We start from the raw sequence: 23,642 nt of genomic DNA, 5'->3' as shown, positions 1-23,642 counted from the left end.
TGCAGCATGGAAAGGAAAGTGACACAGCTCAAAAAATTGCATTGGAGAAAATCAAGGTTTTATGCATTAATAATTTTAAGCGATCAAGTCTCCAATATGACAATACATGCAAAAGAATTATGATTTGATGTTTACTGGTTAGTTTTTGTTGTTTAAATTAGTAATGCATACTTGGAGTTCAAAAGTATTTGTTCTAATTTATAAAAATTTAATGATGTATCCCTATATATTTTGCTAAAATTGTTCATACACTACCACGCACCAGCTACGTAAGCTAACTTTGAGGAAGTTTTGTGGCAAGAAAGAGCACTTAATTCAGATTTTAAGTCAGTAGCTATTACACTTTTGGCAAATTTTTAGTTATGCCACTTTCCTTGCCAGGGTGTGATATGTCAACTGCAGTTAAACACTTTTCTGTTTCAAAGCATTGCTAACACACCCTAGTTGTTTTTATTTTATAGGGTACAACAGACTTTTAAACTTAAAAAAATCTCTAAACACTGTTATTAAAATCACAATCACTTATGCATATAAAGCACTCAAAAGCTCTTATTTACATTTACACATAAAGTTCATTTACAGTAAAATAATGTAAGTACACACTTATTTAGTTTCAGAAAAATGAAAATAATAACAATGATAAAGCTGAACACCCTATGTTCATTAAATAACTCATCTGAATATTGTAGCTGCAAAGAAAAACAGCTGGGTTGCGAGAAAATAATGTGTGTGATCCAGAGTGAACTAAAATACCTAAAAAAAAGCCGTCTTTGCTCCTTTAAACTTTGCTTTGCCATTGAATCAATTAAACCACAACATTTTTCCTTTCAAACCAGAAGTATAAGGTACAAGGTTGTAATTGCCGACCCCCAAAGCCAAAACTTATTCATTCCCCTTCACAACGTTATTATTGTTCTTCTTATTGGTAAGAAATCGGGTGCTTGATGAGTCCAAGAGAAAAAAAATTAAAAAGGGCTGTTTTATTTATTCTTGGCAATAAATAAGGTCAAGCTAGTTCATTTGGCGGCTTTTCGCGTAATTTAGCAGACAGAGTGAGTTCAAAATTAGAAAAGTTCGGCCGATGATACTTGAAGTTGAAGCATTTTTTACATCCCTTGTATTTTTTACATTTTGGTCGCTTTCAGGGCAAAATAGTAGCAGTTTTTTACAAAATACTTGTATTTGGCTTAATTTATGCTGAAATAGTCATCGTAGTCTGCAACTCTTCAAAATAGTCACTGTTTTAGTCTGCAGTGGCAGCCCTTCTATAATAATGCTACAACTTTGCATACTTTGTCTTTTAATACATTGAATATCATAAAGTTCAACTTAATAATACGAATCAACCCTTACCTGTTTTTGAGTGTATAACTGAATTTTCAGCACTTTCATCACCTCGATTATCTGAAAAAGTAGAAATTATTACACAATTTTCTACTACAGTAAAATCTTTAAAGTTAGCCGACCACCCTTGTCAGCAAACTAACAACCTGTTAAAGAAAACTGCTTTGTCGGGCAGAACCAGTTCTATATCAACCACTACAAAGTGATCACTTGTCTAAGCTGACCACTTAAATGCTGCACTGCAATTGCTCCATTTATGCAGGTTATATTCAAGGGGGCCCATATAGAGGGAAAGTGGGGGTTCAAGGCCCGCCCCTAATAAAAGCGGCACTTTGAAATTAGAATTAACAAGGATGATTAAAAAGGATGATGCTAACAAGGATGATTAACTTTAAATAAACTCTTTAACTTCCGTTTTTTCTTCTTTCGATTTCCACACTTTGGAAAATGCAATCTGTTAACATCTAATATGAGAACCATATTTTGTTATTTTTTAAAGCTAACTTTGCTTTATTAGGATGCAAATAAATGAAAAGTCTTTATTTTTGTTAGAACGCTCATTTCAAGTTTTTAAAGCAAAATTCCATTTTCTTTTATGAGTCAAAAATTAAAATGCTGAATCAATCGTTTAATTTTTTTTCCTTCAACTGTGTCCACAGACATTAATATGTTTATCATAGGACTCGAAAATGCAATTTTAAAATAATTTTATCAAAAATATTTCTTTTACACTGCGTTTTTAAACTTTTGATGCCTTCACTTTGAGAATTACAATATCTTTGCATCCGCTATGAGAATCCGATTTTTCGAATTTTTGATGTTTAGTATGCTTTGTCAAGAGGTAAACAAATAAAATCTCTTTTTATTTTTTTTTTAAATCACGGAATTTTTAAGTTTTAAACGAAATTCTGTGCTTTTTAAGTGTCTTGGGTCAAAAAATTAAATGCTGAACCCTTGTCTGAATTTTATTTTATTTTTTGTTACTTTAAACATAGAAGAGGAAAACACTCAATTTAAGTTTAAATGATGCAGTTTGTGCCATCTCTAAATTCCAAAATTTCATTTTAACATTTTTTTTTGCAAATTTATTTGATTTTTCACAAAATTAATTCATTTTTCACAAAGTTATTTGTTTTTCACAAAAAACGGACCCTGTGAAAAATCCTGGACAGACCCCTGGTTATACTGTATATTTAAAAAGAGAAAAAGTCATTAAGAGAAAAATTATATCTAAACATAAAGGCAAGTATGCAAGGATATCCTTTCTCTATTCTACTTGAAGTTTTTGGATACTAAAGGCAAGTCAAACTCATATGACATATTGAACAAACAATGAAATTTCATCTCTTAATGAGTGTGATTAAGATTCCCTATCAAATCTGTTTCTTAGTAAATAAATGGCAATGAGAAATTATGAGCTTCCGGAGTTCAGCAGAGCAAGGTCTTGATGACCACTCATGAAACCGGGTCCCAAGGACTTGTGCTTTTCAAAAAAGTGGGTCCATTTTTAAAATCATGGGTCCCTACGACATTTTTTCACCTTTTTCTTTCTGCATTTCGAGAAATCTGTATTAAGAGTGAGTATATTATCATAGCTCAAGGGTGTACAATTTCCCGATAAATATATATAGGCAAATACTATTATATATATGTGTGGATGTGTGAAGAAAATTCAGTAAAAGAATTAATTTTAGAGATCTAGAACTGTCTCAGTTGTAGTTTAATTAAAATAATTGCTCTTTGGAAAAAATAAGTTGAAGTAGCTATCCCCCCCCCCCCTTTCTCTATCCAAAAAGAAATTTAAATGACAATTTTAACAACAAATAAGTTTGATGTTATAAGCTCAGGCCAAAATTAGATGGAACTGTTCTTTAAGATCTGATGTTGTCAGGGCTCGAAAATTGTATTGCCTGACATGCCCGGGGCATTTAATTATTAATTTTTTAATTGAGTATTGGTAATTTTAATGGCAACCTATTATGCACTATTTATTTAAACTTCTATTTCTGTTTTATAATTCTTGAATTAGATATAAAGCTGTCAAATGTTTTGTCTGACTAATGCTATTCGACAAAATCAAATACTTTTGTTTTTTTACAATAAAAAAACCAAGTATGTAAAATTTTTATTCAGGCATGTAATTTTTAGACAAAGCTGCCCAATAGGGCATGTAAACTTTTTAAGATTTTTTTAGCCCTGGGTGTTATAGTAGCCAACTTTTTGAATAGGTATCGGTACAACTTTTTCATGGATACCACTATCTCCTACTATTAAATATTTGCTAAAATTTAATTTAGAAAGTGCTGGGAATTCCAAATGATCTTATCAATTCTTTATGTTTATTTTGAGCATTTGGTTTTAATTAAATCCCTGATTTCATTCATCTTTCAAAGTCACAAATGCTAATTTAATGATTATTTGTAACATTTCCCGATCTTAGACACGTACGTGCCTCACGTCATGAAATGACGAAGTTTCTTTTTCATTTGATTGGCCGCCATTCTAACATCGGGAAATGTGCATCTCAAATGTATGTCTTGAAATCCATGCAAATGACTCTGGTTGATTACATATATGTTGTTTCCGCAGCTCAGAGGCTCTCTCGTTTAAGGTGCTGTATTTTTATTTTCTTGGTCAGCCAAGTCGGCTGCTCTTATGCTCTCGATTAAGCATTTTAAAATTGTAACCTTAGTCAGCAAACCTTACGTTTAAATTAATGGAATCTCGATTAGATCAATGACTCTACATTAGTCATATTACAAATTTATCAATAATGGTTTTGCAAGTTTACTAAATTATCAATGCTTCCAGAAAAATTATTTTCCTATTTCATATGCAAATAGCTCGCCCAGGATATCGTATTATATCACCATAGAGGAAACAAAAAGAAATAATTTCAACCACAGGTATTGTTTTCTGCAAAGGACTTCAATTAAACTCTTCAACTAAAAAGGGCACTAATTAAATTAGTCATCAGTGCGATAACTTCATTTGATCTAATCTCATCGAACAATAAAAAGCACAACATTAAGAATGATACAAAAATATGATTGCAAAAGGTTAGTGAGCTAATAATATTTAACATTAAAATTCACGGATATGATCGCTAAAGCTTTGAGTAAATTTTAAAGTAATAAAAAGAAAATTACAGAATTTAAGTAACCCACATTCTATTCCAATTTTGCAAAATGTCACTATCTAAACTCCATAAGTTTGATATTCTAAACGTCTTAAATCAGTTTTTAGAAAATAAAAAAGGATAATCTAAGTTGACTCAAACTCAGATGCAACTGGATTGTATTCAAGAGAGAGCGTGACAATTGGTGATCATGCAAGTCCTCTAACTATCAAATGTGCGACAAGAAAAGTAAAAACAATATTAAGTAGAAAATTAGCGATATCAATGAGGTAAAATAATACAGCAAACCAAAATGGGAGAACTTTAGAATGAGGCAGATGCAACCGGATTTTGAAATACATAAAAAATCGGGAGTAACAAGATAAAAACAAGTAAAATGTGTAAAATTTACACTTAATCTCTAAAGTTGACAATTATACAATGTTTAAGCTCAATGTGTCAATCTATAGATCTGGAATTGCTCTGATTATAATTTAATTGAAATTGTTTTTTAAAAAAAATTCTGCACAAAAGTTTAAAAAGGTTGAAAGAAAATACACTGCAAAAAAATTTAAAAATAAATTTTCTCATTACACTCGCATGATGCCATTTTATGGCTTTGGAACTATCCCGATAATAAATTTATTAAAACATAAATTATATAATTGATTTCTTAAAAATATTTTTAAAACAACAAAATTTAACCACAATGTTTTGACTCCGATAGTTTAAGGTTTGGAGCAACTCCTTTTATTGTCAGCTAAAATACACAAAACAATTATGCAGGGAGCATGAAAAGAGCAAATTATTGTTAAATGAAAAGTAAAAAATTTTGGAGAATGTTTTCTTTTATGCAACGCCATTGTGAAACTTCAGGGCGGACATGTGGCTATTCGTCTGATGTCCATCTGCAAATAACACCTGCGTCCCATGAAGATAAAGGAAGTTAATAAGTAAAAGAAAGAAACTAGGTGGGACTCTCCCTTGGGGAAAAGGGCAGTACTGGAAAACCCCCCACCTTGCCAGGAAGTAGGGGAGATTAGGGATGGATGGGACACTGGGATGGATGGGACTCCTTCAATTATTCTTAAAATAAACATTGTTTTCGATTTCCGACTCTTCCACTAAATGGAGCAACCATAAAACCATGTTTGTTGCTATAAATCATTTTAGTTGCAGAGTTCTATGAATGTATACCAGAAAAAAGCTATTTTACAGCACCAAAAGTAAATAACTACTTTGTTTTCAAGGTAAGTTTTCAATCTTATTTATTGATGTTAAAATAATTCTTTTTGCTGTTTTATACACCTAATAATACAGCTTTTATAAAGTAATAGTTAAGTTAAACCTAAAGTAGCATGCTTCTAGTAACAAGATATTTTACTGAAATGTTGTGTAAAGGGAGGGATGGGACAGTATGGTTTAGGGAGGGATGGGACATCCTTCCCTTTTAATATCTGCAGCTAAATAATTATACTGACTGTCCAAATTTTTTAATATTTTATTTTTGGCATACTATCTTGTTTTGAAATTGAATTGCAGAATAAAAAGCCATTGAAATTATCAACTTGATACATAAGAATATTATTAACTTCTATGATTTTTTTCGAAACTAATTTCTTTACATTGAAAGTTTACAGTAGTATGACTAAGTTTTGCTTACTCCTGTAATATTTATCAATGTATTTATTACTTTTATGTACTATATAATATACTTTCAATCAATTGGTTAGCTGTACTTCTTTGTAAGAAGTATAACAGTGGTTTCATTACAGGTTGTTTTCTCATGAAGCACATTATGCGAAGAAAAAACATATTGTTTACCAAAATGTAGTGTATTTTTGTAAAATGAAATTTTATATTGGAAAATAACATCCAGTTACTCAAATATAAACCATAAAATAAGTACCTTTTTAATGACTCGTGTTAAAGTTTCAGACTAATTAATTTTGTTTTTCTGATTAGACATTTTAAAACACTAATAAATAAAAATAATTGATGAATGTATTTTATGAATTGAATCGGGCCCTGATAATAGAACTCTAAGAATTTCAATTATGTCGGAAGAGTTGAAAGCAAGGATAATGATGAGACCTTTCAAGTACTCTTTATGAGGAAAAATGAAAAAGGAAACTTTATCTTTCCACAAACAACAGATAGTTCTGTGATTGATAAAATAGACATTATTGCCAAGTTGCCCCCACCAAATATGGTTGGAACTAGTCGAGCACAAAATGTTTTCATTTGATGCTGATTTATTAAAGTATAATGTTAGATAAAATAGATATTCCCAATGTTCAATAAACCTTACATAAATAAATGACATACTGTCTTTGTCATTTTTCATAATATTTTTGAAAACTATGTATATGTATTTTAACTTCCAAAAATGTCCCATCCCTCCCTTACATGAGGGAGGGATGGGACATCTTTACTGCTATTGTAATTGTCTTCAGAAATGACCATTTTAATAATTACCATGAAATTTATATTTTTTAAATATATTAAAATGTTTCAACTTTCATGTCTGAAACTTTCAGTGTTATACCAGTAGAAAATAATTTATAAGAAATATTTTTGTGAGAACTGTCCCATCCATCCCTAATCTCCTCTAAGCATTTGAAACTCCTTACAGTGGCATAGCTATTAAAAGAAGAGATAAATACAAAGGAATGGTTAATTCACCTTTCAGGACTTAAAATTTAAAAAAAAAAAAAATCTGGAGGGAAAATAGCACGTTCATTGGGACCTGTTGCATCTGAAAAGTCTGGTCCTTTTTAGGCATTCTGCATCTTTTACGCACTATAGCGCGACCCCTGGCAGAGGCTTACCAGAATGAAAGCATGTGTTTGTTCGCAGGGTTCATACTCTACTTTGAAAATTAAAAGTAAGGAGTTTTTAAGGAGCCTTGCAGGAGTTCATTTTACTTTTAAAGGACTAGTTTCTTGTTTAAAGAAGCATTTCTTAAAACATATTTCAGAAAAAATATGTAGAACTCTAATATTATTTATTTTTGCTTTCATACAATGAATATATTGAGTGCACAAACATACTAAATTTATTCTAAAATATGCATTTACTGCTTCTTAGACGTGAGCCGTCTCCAAATCAAATTCAAATACAGGGGGTGGGGGGAGGAAACCATTAAAATATGTTTTATTTTGAAAATCAATAAAAAATAAGTGATGTTGATTGAAAATTAGTATTTTCTCAAAAAACAAAACATGTACTAAGAATTTCCTAAATCTCCCAAAAAAATACTTTAAAAAACAAAATAATTGCTAAAATAAGAATTATAATAAGCCGACTGAAAGTAGTAGAGGCCAAAATAACTTCCAACTATCAAAATAAATGAAATATTTACAGGATACAAAAGGACTAATTTCAAACACAACAAACAATTTTTGGCGAAGCTTGTGTTTGATTTTAGATTAGAAACGTAAGGTTACTCATACGAGATTGAAATACAGAAAATTCAATTTAAATATTATGGATCCTTTTGAAAAAAAAAATTGTACAAATTATTTTAATCTTCAAAATAGATCAAAACTTTGTAGACCATTTCAAAACTTTTGTGTGACTTTGCGCTGATAAACATAGAAAACTGACAAATTTTTAAGAGTTTTTCTGCTAAAAAGTATGAAGTTTATAATTCTACGAAATAGTGGTACCACTGTTTAGCTATAAAGTTGCTCTTTTATCTGTTGTATAAAATGTATTATGTTTATTCATGTTAAGTACTTAATATCTACAAATTTTTAAGTTAAACAAAAAATTTAATTGAAAAAGTCCGATTTTTTTTTAAATAAAAAAAATCACAAACCCTACCAGCTACAGATGTTATGTATGTATTAAAACACTTAGAGAAATTGAAAGAAAAATAAAATTTAGCCAGCGATTACGTACTTAACTTTCTGATATTCGACACTCTTAAAGAACATGAATTTCGTTATACATAAAATCTTTTCAATTTAATGTTTTTAATAAAAATACAAATGAACTTCATTTCTTTGTCTCTTCACAAGGCATAGTAAGCATCATAAATGCAAAAAATCTTATACCCGTGACGGATGCAAAGAGATTGCGATTTTCAAAGTGAACACGATAAAAGTATAAAGAACGGTACATTAAAGAATTTATTTAAGTAAACTATTTTAGAATTGCATTTTAGAGCTCAACAATAAACGTATTATCAATTACAATCGATGTAATTGAAGAAAAAATCAAATTAAACCAGCAATTTAGATTTTAACTTTTACTCTCATAAAGGACACAGAATTTGGCTTGAAAATTTAACTTAACCATTTTTATAGGAATAAAAAGATATTTCATTTATTTGCCCTCCAAAAAAGCATAATCAGCATCAAAAATAAAAAAAATTGTTTCTCATATCGGATGCAAAGAGATTGCATTAATCAAAATGAAAGCATCAAAAGTCTAAAAACGGCAAACAAAAGAATTTATTAAAGCAAAAAAATTTAGAATGGTACTTTAACAAGTCTACAAGGTGTCATATTGTTAACAAGCAAGCACAAAACAAGCATAAGTCATATATCTGAGCTCTGACTAATCCAGCTTCAGAGGCTGTAACAACTACCAGTTGCTTTTCTTATCCAAGTCCCCAAATTAAAAAAAAAAGAATGTAACAAAAAGCACATATTGAAGGTCAACACTCTATAGAACCATATTGGAAAAAGTATATATTTTAGAAAACGAAATTCAACCGCCATCTAGTGTCATTTAAAACATTTTGAATTTTAAATTCAAATATATTGGTTCAAACTGAGATCCTACAGGCGTGATCACGGCTCGCCTGGAATGGAAAGTCTAATCAAGGGCATGATAACGCGGCTGCTGGAGAGAGAAACGAGTGATCATGGTCGCGAACGGACAAATTTAAATTTTATATAAGAAAATCTTACTTTAATTTAATCAAACAAAATTAAAGTAAATGTAAAAAATAAATATTAAAATATAAACAATGGCGATTGACCACTGGTCCCATGGAGCACCAGGGTTGTTTGAGTTTCGGCCAGTGGTGGTTTTAACCATGGAAAAACCGGTTTGAATAAAATCAATTTTTTTAAGTTTTGGCCATTGGACGTGGATGTAGGAAATAATAAAGTTTAAAATCAAAAACAAATGAGTACATAACTAAAAGAAATATAAAACATCAATCCCATAATCAGTCACTATTCATTATTGAAGTAAACAGTTTATTTACACCCTATGCAAGTAATAAATGACGACATATTTTGAAAGATTAGTCACATCATAGGTAGAATTAAATGACATAACATGTTTTAAACAGTGTAAATAGCACAATACATACTTGTTCCATAGTTTTATGCATTCAAAATGAATTTCAAATTTAATCAAAGTGTATTACTTATTTTTTAATACATTGAATACATGTTATAAGTTTTGAGAAAAGTTATTATATAGTAGGTTGTTTAGTATATTCCTAATAAACGAGTGTTCTTCATCTTTGTTGGGAATAATTTGTATTTAATCAATAAACCAGTTTTAAAAATTATTTCAATTATGATAAATACACATGCTATTTCTTTTAATCATGCATTAAACTGTGCAATCTTACGCATACAAAGTGAAGTGTACACAGTTTTGACCAGCTCTATGGTGGTTAAATCCAGTTTGGGCCGGTTTTAACCAGTTTTTGCCAGTGACATGACCAAAATGGGTTTTGTCCGGCCAAAATTACAACCCTGTAGGAGTACTGAATCCCATTCCATGGTGGTTCAAAGCAGTTTTCACTGTTTTTGGACCAGTGGACCGCCAATGGTTTCGAACGCTGCCCATCAATAATCGACAATGAGGAAGTATGCATTTCTCAGGGTCTGTGTAAGGCAGATATCTGGCATTTTAACTTATGGGAAACTAGCAGAAAACAGGGGAAGGAGGTACTTGTTTAGTACAATGTAGTAGTCCTTGTCCAAAATCAGAAGGGCACCAATTTCAAAAAAATAAAAGGTGAGGGAAGTACCATTGCATATAAAAGTTCAGAAAAGGTGTGTTTCACAAATTACGTGTAGGCAAGGTGCAGAATCCTCCCACCCAAGCGTTTGGAAGAACTTACCAAAAGAATGAGCAGTTTGAAACCAATTTACATTATTGTTTTCACAATAAAAAAATAAATTTTGGGGGGGGGGAGGGACATGACCCCCCTCTCTCTCTAACCTGAAATAATTGCGCTGGAGTTCAAAAACAAGTCTTGGAGCAGCCGACCATCAATGATTTCGAACGCTGCCAATGTATATAAAACACACCAAAAGTTTCATTTAAACAAATTTAACGGATTCGTTTTAGGACCTTATCTAAAAAAAGCTTGATTTTACACCTACTTTCCCTAAATTGACTCTAATCACAAAAGATATGCAGTTGAGTTTCGCAAAATGAGCCCATTATATTGTTAGTTATCACATAATAAACAAAAGTCTTACTTTTGACCAATATTAACTTCTATTTTGGTACATTTTAACAGTATGTCGCATGCATACACAATCATTCATCTAAGAAAACATTACATAAATGAAGTTAGCAACTAACACAATATAATCAATAAATAGGTTACGTATAAAAAATATAGCATTGGGGTAGTCAAAAATAGTAATAATACTATATAAATTTAATACACTTCACTAAAAAATAGTTAAGCATGAGTCTGATGAGCAAACGCAAACCTACAGGAAGGAATTGGACAAAATTATCATAGATGGGTGTATGAACTAAAATCGATTTTTTGTACTTGATATTTTCGCAAATAACAGCAATTAACTACATTTAAATGGATGTTAGAATACTCGAGTTATTCAATAAATTAATAACTTTGAAAATATACAAAATGTAAATTAGAGAACTTGAGTCTGTATTTCAGCTACTTAAATACTACATTATTTTCGAGTTATAATTAGAAATTCAAGACGCTGAACTGATGTGGAGTTTCAATGTGTGTTTTATGATAATTGGTGAACAAATATGACCAAAAGATACGGAGAATGGGTGAATTAACATCTTACCGATAGTAACATTCCCATCCTCTGCCGAAGTTCTTCGGTCCGTTATAGTATCGCTAGACTTTTCGGACTGCATAAAATGATCCCCGCTGTCCATATTTATGAGGACTCAATTTTAATACAGTATTTTGTTACTTTATACATTGAAATAAATGTTTAAAATGGAATGATCACGCGATCGAGAAAAACGATCCAAATTCTATCACATAGAGTCCAAAACACACAACAGTGTTGCCACTTCAAAGAGGACATTAAGGAAATCTTTAGTTTTTTTTGCCGTTAAAGTTGTCACAGTCAAAGCAGAAAATCATGGACAACCTAGTTTTCGAGAAGGCGGGATTTTTGTCTGTTTGACAAGGTCAAAAAATTAGAAATTCTGGAATTTATGTCAAGATTTTTTAATTTGTTCTTAAAGTTAGAGCAAATAACTCGAAAAATTGATGACCATGAAATATTATACTGTCAAACTATAATAAAATTCTCTTGCTTTTTTTGGGGGACAGCTGCTACTTTTAACAATTAATCTCCACGTTTTATTGAAATAGTAAGTTGGGGACACAATTTCTGAATTTTGCCCCCCTTTATCCTCACTTTTTGTAAATATTACGAAACTTACCCTATTTTTTTGCTATTTTATTTAGCTACTATGAATATTTACTTTTCTTAGCAAAAAAAAAAAAAAAAAAAACGATAAAGTGTCCCTATGTCAATGAGGGGTCGTTTCGAATCTGCGTTTTGACGGCACAATTCAATGTCCCACCATCAGAAATTGCCGCCTGGATAAAGTAAGGCTACCAGTTATAGGGGTTATAGGATGTTCCCCGCACTGAGTAGGCAGCATCTCTCGTAGAATGCGCTGTAAAAGAGATTAAATATAAAGTTCTAGTTCGTTTTACTCATATACTTGACTCTTCAGGGTAAGGACAATCCGAAATGGGAAGATTGGGCGCCAGCATATATTGTGCGTCGGGAATATTGGGTGCTGGGAACATTGGGCGCCTTGAATATTGGACGCCTTGGGCTTTCTGGGCGCTGAAAACGTTGAAATATTAAATACTGGGTTCCGAGACAGCAGTTTCCTACTTGGAAGAGGACATTGTCGTGCGCATGGCGTCACATCATAGCATGTCGATTTACGTGCATGCCCTACTAGCAAAATTTCTTGCATCAACCTTGACAGATCTTGATATATTATACATACGGCGTCAATATTGACGTCATTGCAATCAATGATAGAAATGGCCGAAAAAAAGTTTTTTCGTCCCTAGAATTTGAAACAAAGGACATGCAGTCCAGAATTTCGTATTATCACTTCAACCTCACGATTAAGATTAATTTTATTCAATGATTATTTACGTTATTCTTTAAGATAAATTCATATGTTTTGTTCAGAGGATATTTTCAATGATGACATCCAATCGGAAATGTACTTTATTGTATTCATTTATTTATTGCTATTTTCACCCTTAAATGTGCTATAAAAACTTCCGCAATTATCCTAACTAGGCATTTTATTATAATACAATTAGAAGCATGAATTGAGAAAATAAGTCAAGTATTACGCAAAACGAAGAAATTTTCATTTTTTAAATTAAATTGCGAGTACTATTAATATCTTTATATGATTTTCCGATCAGATGTTTGCTTTAAGAAAATATTTTTAGACTAGAAAACTAATCAGTCTTAAATAATAACAGAAATAATTAAAGAATGAAATTTAATTCTCGATTTTGAAGTGAAAATAATACAAATAAATAAAATAGATAAAACACCTTGCAAACGTACTGATTTCATACTGTCATGTCAATGTATCCTGACATTATCCTGTCATATCAATACGTATGCAAGATTACAAAAGCAAGATCATCATCCCCAGTAGCACAACAATTTTGGCCAATATCGGTCGAGTATTGGCCAAACCTGGCGTGCGTCGTCGTATGTCGGACGATTTTACCCGATTTTGGCCAATACTGGGCAGTATTGGCATCCCGATACTGAAAAAGTGAAAAGGCTTTATAAAACGTTTTTTAAAAGGAAATTTTGTGTTTAACATAAAAGTAGAACTGTTCTAAGACTTTTTCCAGTAGATTTGGTATTTGAAACTCCTGATTAAAGAAACTGACAGACCTCGCTATTGGCCGATCTAGTCCAATACTGTATAGGCTTGGCCAACTGATACTGGTCAAATTAGAAAAACTTAATCAACGGTTACTTTTCAGAACATTTCGCAATTTCCTCCCAAAAGAATAACATGAATAACAGACATTTTGAGGAAATTTAGCACTGCAAAAATATATTTGGAAATTTATGCTTCCTGTCTAATGTCCAATGCTGTCCGATACTCAGCAACATTGGGCACCTCAATTATTAAAGTGCATTCAAAACAGTTTTCTTGCAAAGCATTTTGAAATTTAATGCGTGGGTACAATTGGGAGAAGTTATTTTCCAATAACTTCGGAACCTATCATCCACGATAAAGTAATCTACGGTTTTCGCTTCATCCAACATTTGCCGATCTTATCCGATTCTATGCAGTATCGGCATTCTGAATTAAAATATTACTTTTAAAATAGTTTTTTTAGTGAATATTTTGTTCTGTAATGTGTTGATAATACTGGGAAAAATTATACTGAAATAATTTAGGAATCTATTATCTACAAAAACAAAACATATGGAGGTTCGGTTCTGCCGACATTGGCCGATCGCATCCGATGCTGCGCTGTATTGGTATTCTGAATTAGAAAATTACTTTTAAAACAGATTTTTTGCAAGACATTATAAATTTTTATACGTAGTTACAATGAAAAATAGTCATTTTACAATAATTTATCGATCTATAATACACGATACCGAAATGTACAGCGTTTATCTTCTGCCGACATTAGCCGATCGCATCCGATACTGTGCTGTATTGACAGTCTGAATTAGAAAATTACTTTTAAAACATATTTGTTGAAAGGCATTTTGAATTTTAATGTGTAGGTTCAATCAAAAAAAGTCATTTTACAATAATTTATCGACTTATATAATCCACGATACAATGTACGGCGTTCCACTTCTGTCGACATTGGCCGATCGCATCCAATACTATGCTGTATTGACATTCTGAATTAGAAAATTACTTTTAAAACAGACTTTTTGCAAGACATTTTGAATTTTAATACGTAGGTACGATAAAAAAAAGTCATTTTATAATAATTTATCGATCTATAATACACGATACTGAAATGTACGGCGTTTTTATCTTCTGCCGACATTAGCCGATCGCATCCGATACTGTGCTGTATTGGTATTCTGAAAGAATTACATTCAAAATAGTTTTCCTATTGGATGTTTGCTGCTTCTAATAAGTGGATAAACTTGAGAAAAATTATTCTGAAATAATTTAGGAATCTATTGTCCCCGATAAAGAAATGTATGGAGTTTCGCTTTTGCCGACATTAGCCGATTCCATTCGATATTGTGCTGTACATCCAGCGCTCTCTGATGACGCATGCGCAGAGCCGGGAGTTCTCTCGCTCCGCTCCGTCGAAGGACGCCATTGCTGTTATTTGCTAAATTAACTCGCTCTGTGGGTAAGTTTGAAATCGTTTTGTATATTGAATAGAATTGCAAATTTCTTTAAACTAGAATTTGAAATGTGTTATACTTTTTGCATTCACTCTTTGTTCAATACACATAGTGTTCTGATTACCCGAAAAACCTTCCAAATTTGCTTGTGCTGTCTTTGTGATTGTTTTATGATGTCAATAGCGTGGGGGGAAGCATTTCAATTAAAACTTTTTAGCATGTGCTATCCTTTATTATAAATCGTTCCTTTTCACGGTTTGAGAATCGGGCTATATTAACGTTATCGCTAACACTTAAAAAAAAAAACGCTGAACTGTTTAGTTCTATATGTTAGTTATTTTGCTTTGTTTTATATTTTCTTATCTTGCAGAGATTTCATATAGTACAGGGAAATTGCATTTTAGCTGTTTTCAGGCATCGAACAAGATAAAAACTTATAAAATATTCTTTTTTCTCCCTTAAATTCTCCCCGCGCTCTTAAAAAAATAAGTTAGAATATCTTAACAGTATAACGAATAAATACCTTTGTGCTGAAAATTCAAAAAATCAGTAATCCAACGTCAGAAAGCATTTTTGCAAATATTTGTGCTTTCTGACGTTGGATTACTGATTTTTTGAATCTTAACAGTAGTTGGCACTTGACATCAGTTTAAGAAAGTAAAGGTATTAAGTTATTAAAGTAAGCATAAATAGTATCTTTATCTCTGTTGTGCTGTGTATTTTCTCTGTATTGCGATTCCAGCGGTTGTATACTAAATTGTTCAAAGTTGTATGTAATATTAAATATTTATTTGCAATTAGATATATTTGTGATTATCCAAGTTATTTGAGATAATTGCAATATAATAGCTGGAAGTGAAAAGATACTTAATTCTATGATAATTGCTTAAAATTGTATCTGTAAAAATCTGTAAACCACAAAAGATTACATATTCTAAAAGGTTACTTATTACATCATCCTACTTGTTGGAGTAGTAATTGCTTGTTAGTATTTTAAATAAAAAGCATATATGCCTTCAAGATTTTGATGCATAGAAAAATGCTCAAATAACTACATAGATTTGAGGAAAAAAAAGAAATCTCTTCAACTAACAAAATCCCTATAATAGCATATTATAGTGTATGTTGTTATTATATTTTCTTATTTTCAAAAACAAAATTTGAAATGTTTTAACATTTGCTATTTTATATCTAAATGTGAAAAAGAGTTTAATGTAAACTTCTCATTAATATCTTTCAGTAATTTGATTTGTTTGCATCTGTTTAAAAAATTGACTTTTTCGATTACATAATTTTTATTTTTGTCTCAAGAATTATAGTTCAAGGTTAGGAACTTAACTTTAATATAAGTTTAAATAGTTGTACAAGACTTTCAGTTGTATGTTGCCATGGTTTGCTGATATAGATATATCTATATATGATATTTTTCAAATTTATTTTTGGAACTAGGATAGAATGCACTGTAATTTGGTAAAAAATAAAATGCCTACTTGAAACATAATAGTACTGTTTATTATTTAGGTTTGTTTAATTACTGCCTTTTTTAATATCTATGCCTGCCAGAGGTTCAAGTTGTGCCGCCCGTATGACCTCTTGATCTTTTCAGCAGGGAATCCTCTCTCAGGCTCTAGAGATGAATGATACCTGTTTGTCCACACTACAGAAGATCTTCGACCGTCTGGCTTCGAACCCGCAACCCTTTAGTCCACTTCACTGATCCATGATTTGGTAAGTTTGCTCAATAATAAAGCCAATTATAAAAAGTTTTTGTACTACAATTTTTTTAGTTTTCTGTCGGACCAGTGATAAAAACCTTCCAATTGGGAAAACATAAAATTAGAGCAATGGCTAAAATGTACACATATTGTTAAAAAATAGACTCTTGTCCAATATTGAGAAAAATGTGTAGTCTTTACTAATTTTTTTTTTTGGTTTTTGGATACAATTTCACTTACAGCAGAATCTGTGCTAACATTTTTTTAAAAATTTACTTCTTGGTTGGCAATAATAAATTAAAATAGCTTTCTAGTTTTTTTTAAATAGAAAACATTTATCTGTTTTTGGAAATGTTAAAGCATTTCCATGTAACATAGTAAATTTATCTATGTTTAGAAAAATTATTAAGCTGAAACAAATCATCTAAAGTGATAATTTCTTTCCTGGTACATGATTTGATAAGTGATCAATCATAGATTAAGAATCTTGTATTTGGGTCATTCCAAATTTAATGTAACATTTAATGTCCAAGAATTAAAGTTGTAGGGTAGTTCTCAAAAGGTGGGAACAAAAACGTTGCTTTTGAGCCATTTTTAAAATTTTGGAATTTGAAATCAATTTTGCTTTTGTTGCATAGCATGTATACCTAGAACATCATACACAAACATAAAAAGACAGCAGGTATTTATGCTATTTAATAAATAGCAAATTTAATGTCTGTAGGTAACAGATTTTGGACATACAGTTGTCCGGTAGGTAACATTTTGGACATCATAATGCAAGTTTCAGTTTTTGAACTTTTCCAATGAAAATTTTATTTATTTTTAAATTCTGCAATGAAAAATAGAGGATTTATGAAGTACATGAGTGACCTTATATACTGGTCTTAAAATAATAAAATTTTGTTATGGTTTTGTAGAATCGGAAAAAAAAACATCAATTTTGCCAGCGCAGGTGATCAAGTCGCCAAAACCGACGCTGTTGGCGAAAACCTGAATTCCTGTCTGGTAACCCTTTGCATATCGTACGCTGTGAGTTGTCGCCAATCGGGGTTTGCTTGGCAATTTTTGCCGCCTTTGTTTACTATTCGTTACATCATAACTTGAGTTTCTACTGTTATTTATGTAATGTTTAATGCATAACGTATTAATTGTGCAAAATTGCAATGGATTAAAGAAATTAACATTATAATAGCCTTTTTTTTATTAAGGTTACAAGACCGAAGCTCATAATATTGAATCAATGGACAGAATTATCGGCATCTAGATCATAACGCAATTTGGACATCTCACATATATGTTTAAGAAAAGTGATTTTGCTTCAAAGATACTGCATAAAAACATATGAAAACACTTTAAAATGATTAACAATTGATTTTGAGGATCGAAAAATACCTTTAAAACATATAAATCATATATTTAGTACTCAAATAATAGCATTGTCAAGATTGTAACTTTTGGACATACATGAAACTTCCAACTTCTTTCGTTTTTTTAAATTTTTTACACAATAAATAATTTGTCTTTAATTTTTTAATTTGTAGAAAATATTATCAAAAAAATATTCAGTTTGAGATTCATACCCTTAATTTTGTTTTGAAACGGTTGGAAATAATTAAAAAAAAAATTTTTTTTGATGGTACATTTGCTCAGTTAACATTTAAAAGTCTAAAATTGTGCCTTTTAGCAAAGAAAATATATTTTTAAGGGTATTTGAAGAGCATTTTTTCCATAATTTTTAATATATTTAACAATTATTTCCATTTATCATTAATATTCCATAATTTCATTTTTCCATAATTCTTGCCTCTATACAGTTTTATTATTTAACTCAAAAATTTTTGAGTCAATTAAAATGAAAGTTATTTTGTGTTGAAGCTTCAAAGTTGAGGTCTGTGTTTGCTCCCACCTTTTGAGAACTGCCCTGTAACTTTTTCCCAAATTTTACTCCAAAGTTAAATGTAAATACTAAAAATGATAGGTCTGACATATTTTTCATTGATACATTACTAAAATTAAGTATATTTTTTACTTTTTGAATGGGGTTATTGAAATTGTGTCTTATAAAAAAACCATGTCCCAACAGCACTTTATTTTTAAACCCTTTTTTTTTCATGTTATTAATTTTTTAAAAATATGTTTCTTTTTCTTTTCAACTCATTATTAACATATTATACTAACATGTTTTTAAAATAAAATTTCAAATTTATTTTTATTTTATGGAAGAAAATCTTTTGTCTCCTGATATTTGTCTCCTGTGATATTGCCTCCTTACTTCTTTAATTATTATAATAAGAATGTGTTACTTAAATATTGTCAACGATAGCTATGTACTTCTACACGTTATTAATGTAAAGTAGTCATTTTTTTCACATGTGCTATTTTGAAGAGTTCCAGGTGAAGAAAAAAGAACTTTAGATATAGGTGACTTTTTCATGTGTCCCCTGTGTTACTATTAAATTATAGAAAGGTTTAATTATTGTATTGTTTAACCCATGTTAAAACTTTCAGGTTGAGTTTAAAGGAAAAAAATCATATACTTTTGCATTGTTTCCATCAATACAAGGGGAATTTTTAATACCATTTTGTCCCCTGTGTTACCTTGATCTTGGTAACACAGGAGACAACAAAGTTACATAGGGGACTTAATTGTTTCTAAGCTTGCTATGTAGTTAAATTTTAAAAGAAAAAACATATTTAGGTTGAAAGAATATGTAGTATTTTAAATTATATGAGAAATATGTCTGTTTAATATAATTAAATTAAGAAATTGCAAATGTTTCTTTGGTTACAACCAAATTTTATCACAGATAGATAAACAAAACAAAGGAGGACTAAAAGGCACATTTTTCTTCTCTTACATTCTATTTAGATTTCTGTTGTAAGAATTTTTATCTCTTTTGGAGTTATCATTATATAAGTTCAGTTTTGGTACTTGGAAAATATTTTTAATAAAAAAAGAGCACTAGTTTTTTTTTTTTTTTTTTTTAAATTTCAAGAAGGGTGTAGTGCTTAAAATAAGAAACAGGTTTTTACCTTAATGTTACTTTCTTCAAGACCTGCTTAACCTACAACAATGAGATTTTTAGTAAATTTGCCATCTCTTTGTTGAAGAGTGCCAAGTATTTCTTTTTTCAAATCTGCACATTTTATATTATATATATATTTCTAGTTCATATTAATTTTTTTTCCTGGTTATTGTCAATTTTAAATGAGTTTGTAATCGTAAGGCTGATGCATATGGTCACAAGAATTATGAACTAAAAACAATAAATTTTAAATTTAACATCTGAATATTTTCCTTTACATTAAAATTACTTTGACAGTCTGAATTAATTTTGTACTGTGTACAAATTATAACTTTCTATGTATTTAAAAAAGTATGTTTATCGATTATTGAACATTTAAATTTGTTTTCTATTTCGAAATTATTTTCTAAATCTGATGACTTTTTCAAAAATTATTTTCCGTATCTATTTATTTCTGCATCTGGCAACTATTTTGAAGGCTTTTATATCATAGATTACTAGAAGTAATTATTTTAATAGCTGAAGTCAGTAGTAGCCCTGAGGAGATTTTGTTTTCATGAAAAATAGTGTTTATAGTAAAACTAGTACCAGATTGTCTTAGTAAATAGTGCACGATTAAGAACTTTTGATTGTGAAGTATCTTTATTTGAATGACAAAGAAAATAGATGACTTGCTTTAATACTCATTGTATTTTGAACTTATTCAAGCCTAGAAATATCTCTTTATATTCTAAAGATTATTTAGAATATAAAAAAATATTTCTATAAAATAATAATACAATTATTTTTAAAAATTAGAAGAATTAGCATCTAAAGCCTCTAGGATTTCTTTTCCTTTTTGCTTGCAAAATACAACAATTAGAATTGTGAGCAAAAATTAGAAGTTTTATGGAATCTGATCTTAATTTAAGAAATGTATTGATCCTCAAAAATCCATACTCTGAACAGTAGTTTGATAGATCATTTTTGAAAGTAATAAAATTAACAATTTATGCAGAATAAACTACTTAATGATAAAATAGATTTTTTCTATTTAATTCAATCTAAATTTAATGGTGGTAAACTAAGTCTAAAATAAAAATTTCTTCAAAGTGATTTTCTTATACATTTAATCTGTATTGAATTTCTATCACCTGTAAATATTCTGCTGTAACTACCTAGCTTAGGATTGTACTACATAAATTTGTTTGATATTGAACTTATAAGTCTTCTCTCTTTCTGTTTACAACAACAGAAGTACACAACCATTCAAAGAAAATCATTTATATCCGCAAATCAAGTTATGCGTAATTTTTTCATTTTGTAATTTAAAAATACTTGCTAAAATAATATGAGGGATAATGTATTTGTATATGAGTTATTTTACAGTGTCTAATAATTGCAAGGGTAAATGGGGGCTACCACTAAAAGCCCACAGTGGTCCACGAGCAATCTTCATGTGATCCGCAAACATTTTAGTTGATGGTGAACAGCATCATTTTTGTAGCTGAAATTAAATTTATCAAAGAAAACTTTTGGAATCATATGATTTCATCACTCATAATTGTTGTAAAAAAATATCTCTATTGTATGTGGTGTCATTTATCGGTTTGGGGAAAGGGTACAAGTTGAGAACTTTTCCCTCCCCCCCCAAGCCAAAAAGAAAGAAAAAAAAATGTAGGAATCTGCGAGAAATTTTTTGAATGTATAAATTTTCCAAAGTAAAGAGTCCTATCAAAGAGTAAGACATGATTTGGAAAATGTTTCGTTACTGCTATAATCAGCAGTGAAATAATTTTATAGTTGTTAATCATCTCCACTGGAGCAGCAAGAATTTTTACCTGAATGGGAGGGAAGGTCTATAGTCTTGATGTGTTTAATTTTATCTAATTGGTAGCAAATTGCTAACTCTACCGTTTCTACAGTAATAGAATTAGCAGTATATGTTGAAGCTAAGAACTCTGGGGAGAGTTTGACCTTCAAACCATTCTTGTTGCACCACTACTTATGTCAGATTAACTACCAATTAATTTGCAATACCCTCATTTTACACAGATTTCATTACACACAGTTTAAGATTTGACCCCGTTATTTCATTATATATGGATGAGTTTTGATTTTTGCAGATGCAGCATTAAAATGCATCAAGTTTTTCAAAATTTTCATATTTCAAACTTCTAAGATTATGGATAACAAATGAAAACTGCATTTTGGCATGCTTATAAGGGAGCTTGAGCCATTGAAGACATTTTTAGAGCTCTTTTCAGAAGTAATATTATTAAACTCACACAATTCATAGCTCACTTGAAAAAAAGCTTTTAGAAGTGACAAATAAGAACAAAACCAACAACAATACCAACATTGATGATACTCGACCGAAGGCTTCCACATTTAAATTTTGAGCCATATTTTGACAGTGGATCTTTCTGATTTGTGTGTTTGTAAAGGAAGATCCCATCATTGAAATGATGCAAGTAACCATGGATGTGCTCATGCCCCACAAAGAAAAAGCCCTGCATAGAAAAATGACTGCCAAAGGAATATCATAAACAGCTCTTATTCGTATTCCCCAAGTTAATTCATGTTTCCTTCATGTCCATTGTGTATTTGTATTGGAATTAGTACATATTTTTTATCAATGGAACATAACCTAACCTATTTTAACATTACTGTTAAGTCTTCATTTACACAGCATTTCTGTGGAACGTAACCCCTGCAAAAAAAGAGAGTCCATTGTATGTAGTTTACAATTTACATGTTGGTTATAAGTAGTAATCCTTACTATGTGTTTGCTTTGCACATTGCAGAGTTAAAAAAAAGTGTAATTATATTTTAAGTGACTGCTTTTTTTCTCTTTCTCTTTAGCAAGTGTAAAAATTAAGTGAGATGCTGCGAATACAAATGCTATCAGCCGCAGAATCGGCAGATACTTGCTGGAGCTGTAGATTGGGATCATCGGTCTCACAGTATCAAATAAAGGACACTGAATGGTCGAAACGAAGACAAAAAAGCTCATAATATGTAAACACAATATATATGTATGTTTTAATGAAACATATTTATGTTATAAATAATATGTATGTTTTTTACATATTACCTAGCTGATAATGTGTAAAAAAATGAATAAAAAATTTTTTCCCAATGAACTTGTAAATATATAAATTGTTCCAAAATATTAATTTAAGAAAAAAATAAGGATTTTGATTATATCATTTATATGATCGAATGAACGAACAAAACATTTATGATGGAAATACTGTCAATGGGAAGAACTATCATGCTTAAATCTGATCCTTACTCTTAATAATAATGAATCTTAATTTCCCACAATCTTAACATTTGGCGTCAAAAAAGTAATTTGTGCTCATTAAAAATCATAAAAAATGAAAGATATTACTGTCAGTAATCTAATAAAATAAATGATAAACCGTCAATTTTCCTCTAGTCAAGTTATTGTAGCCGTTAATTATATCGTTTTAAGACAGAAAGGTCGAGGGACCTTTGACCAGTGCGCTAGGAATAAAACACTAACGCACAGTTTTGGGTTTTATACCTCTAGTGCAGTGTCAAAGCTTCATAGCTATGGGTGCCACTTCTCAGTAAAGACTAATTCCGTTTTTTGAAGAAAAAAAAATCGTCACACAGATTTCCATCCTTCAATTAAAAGGGGTAAAAACCCTAAAACTGAAGGATGGAAGCCTCTATGCCGATTTTTTTTTTATTTTTTTTTAAAGACTGAATTCTGTTTTAGCAGTATTACCCAACACTGGCTAATAGCTACGTATATAATCGGCCAGTGTCACCTGGTCCCATTGGCCAGTACTGGCTCGAGTATCGGCCAATGCGGCAAAAG

The 23,642-nt window shown here is 30.5% G+C and overlaps 1 long non-coding RNA gene across 1 annotated transcript; it reads left to right on the top strand.

Moving 5' to 3' along the window:
• The first annotated feature begins 15,021 nt into the window (after positions 1-15,021).
• Positions 15,022-22,871, top strand: LOC129231348 (uncharacterized). The gene is made up of 3 exons (XR_008581245.1): positions 15,022-15,071; positions 16,673-16,794; positions 22,655-22,871. It is a non-coding gene; the product is annotated as an uncharacterized LOC129231348 (long non-coding RNA).
• The last annotated feature ends 771 nt before the right edge of the window (positions 22,872-23,642 follow it).

The sequence above is a fragment of the Uloborus diversus genome, chromosome 10 (assembly GCF_026930045.1).
Source record: "Uloborus diversus isolate 005 chromosome 10, Udiv.v.3.1, whole genome shotgun sequence".
NCBI classification, from domain to species: domain Eukaryota; kingdom Metazoa; phylum Arthropoda; class Arachnida; order Araneae; family Uloboridae; genus Uloborus; species Uloborus diversus.
The sequence above is the reverse complement of the archived record's forward strand: the minus strand, read 5'-3'. Positions and strand labels throughout refer to the sequence as shown.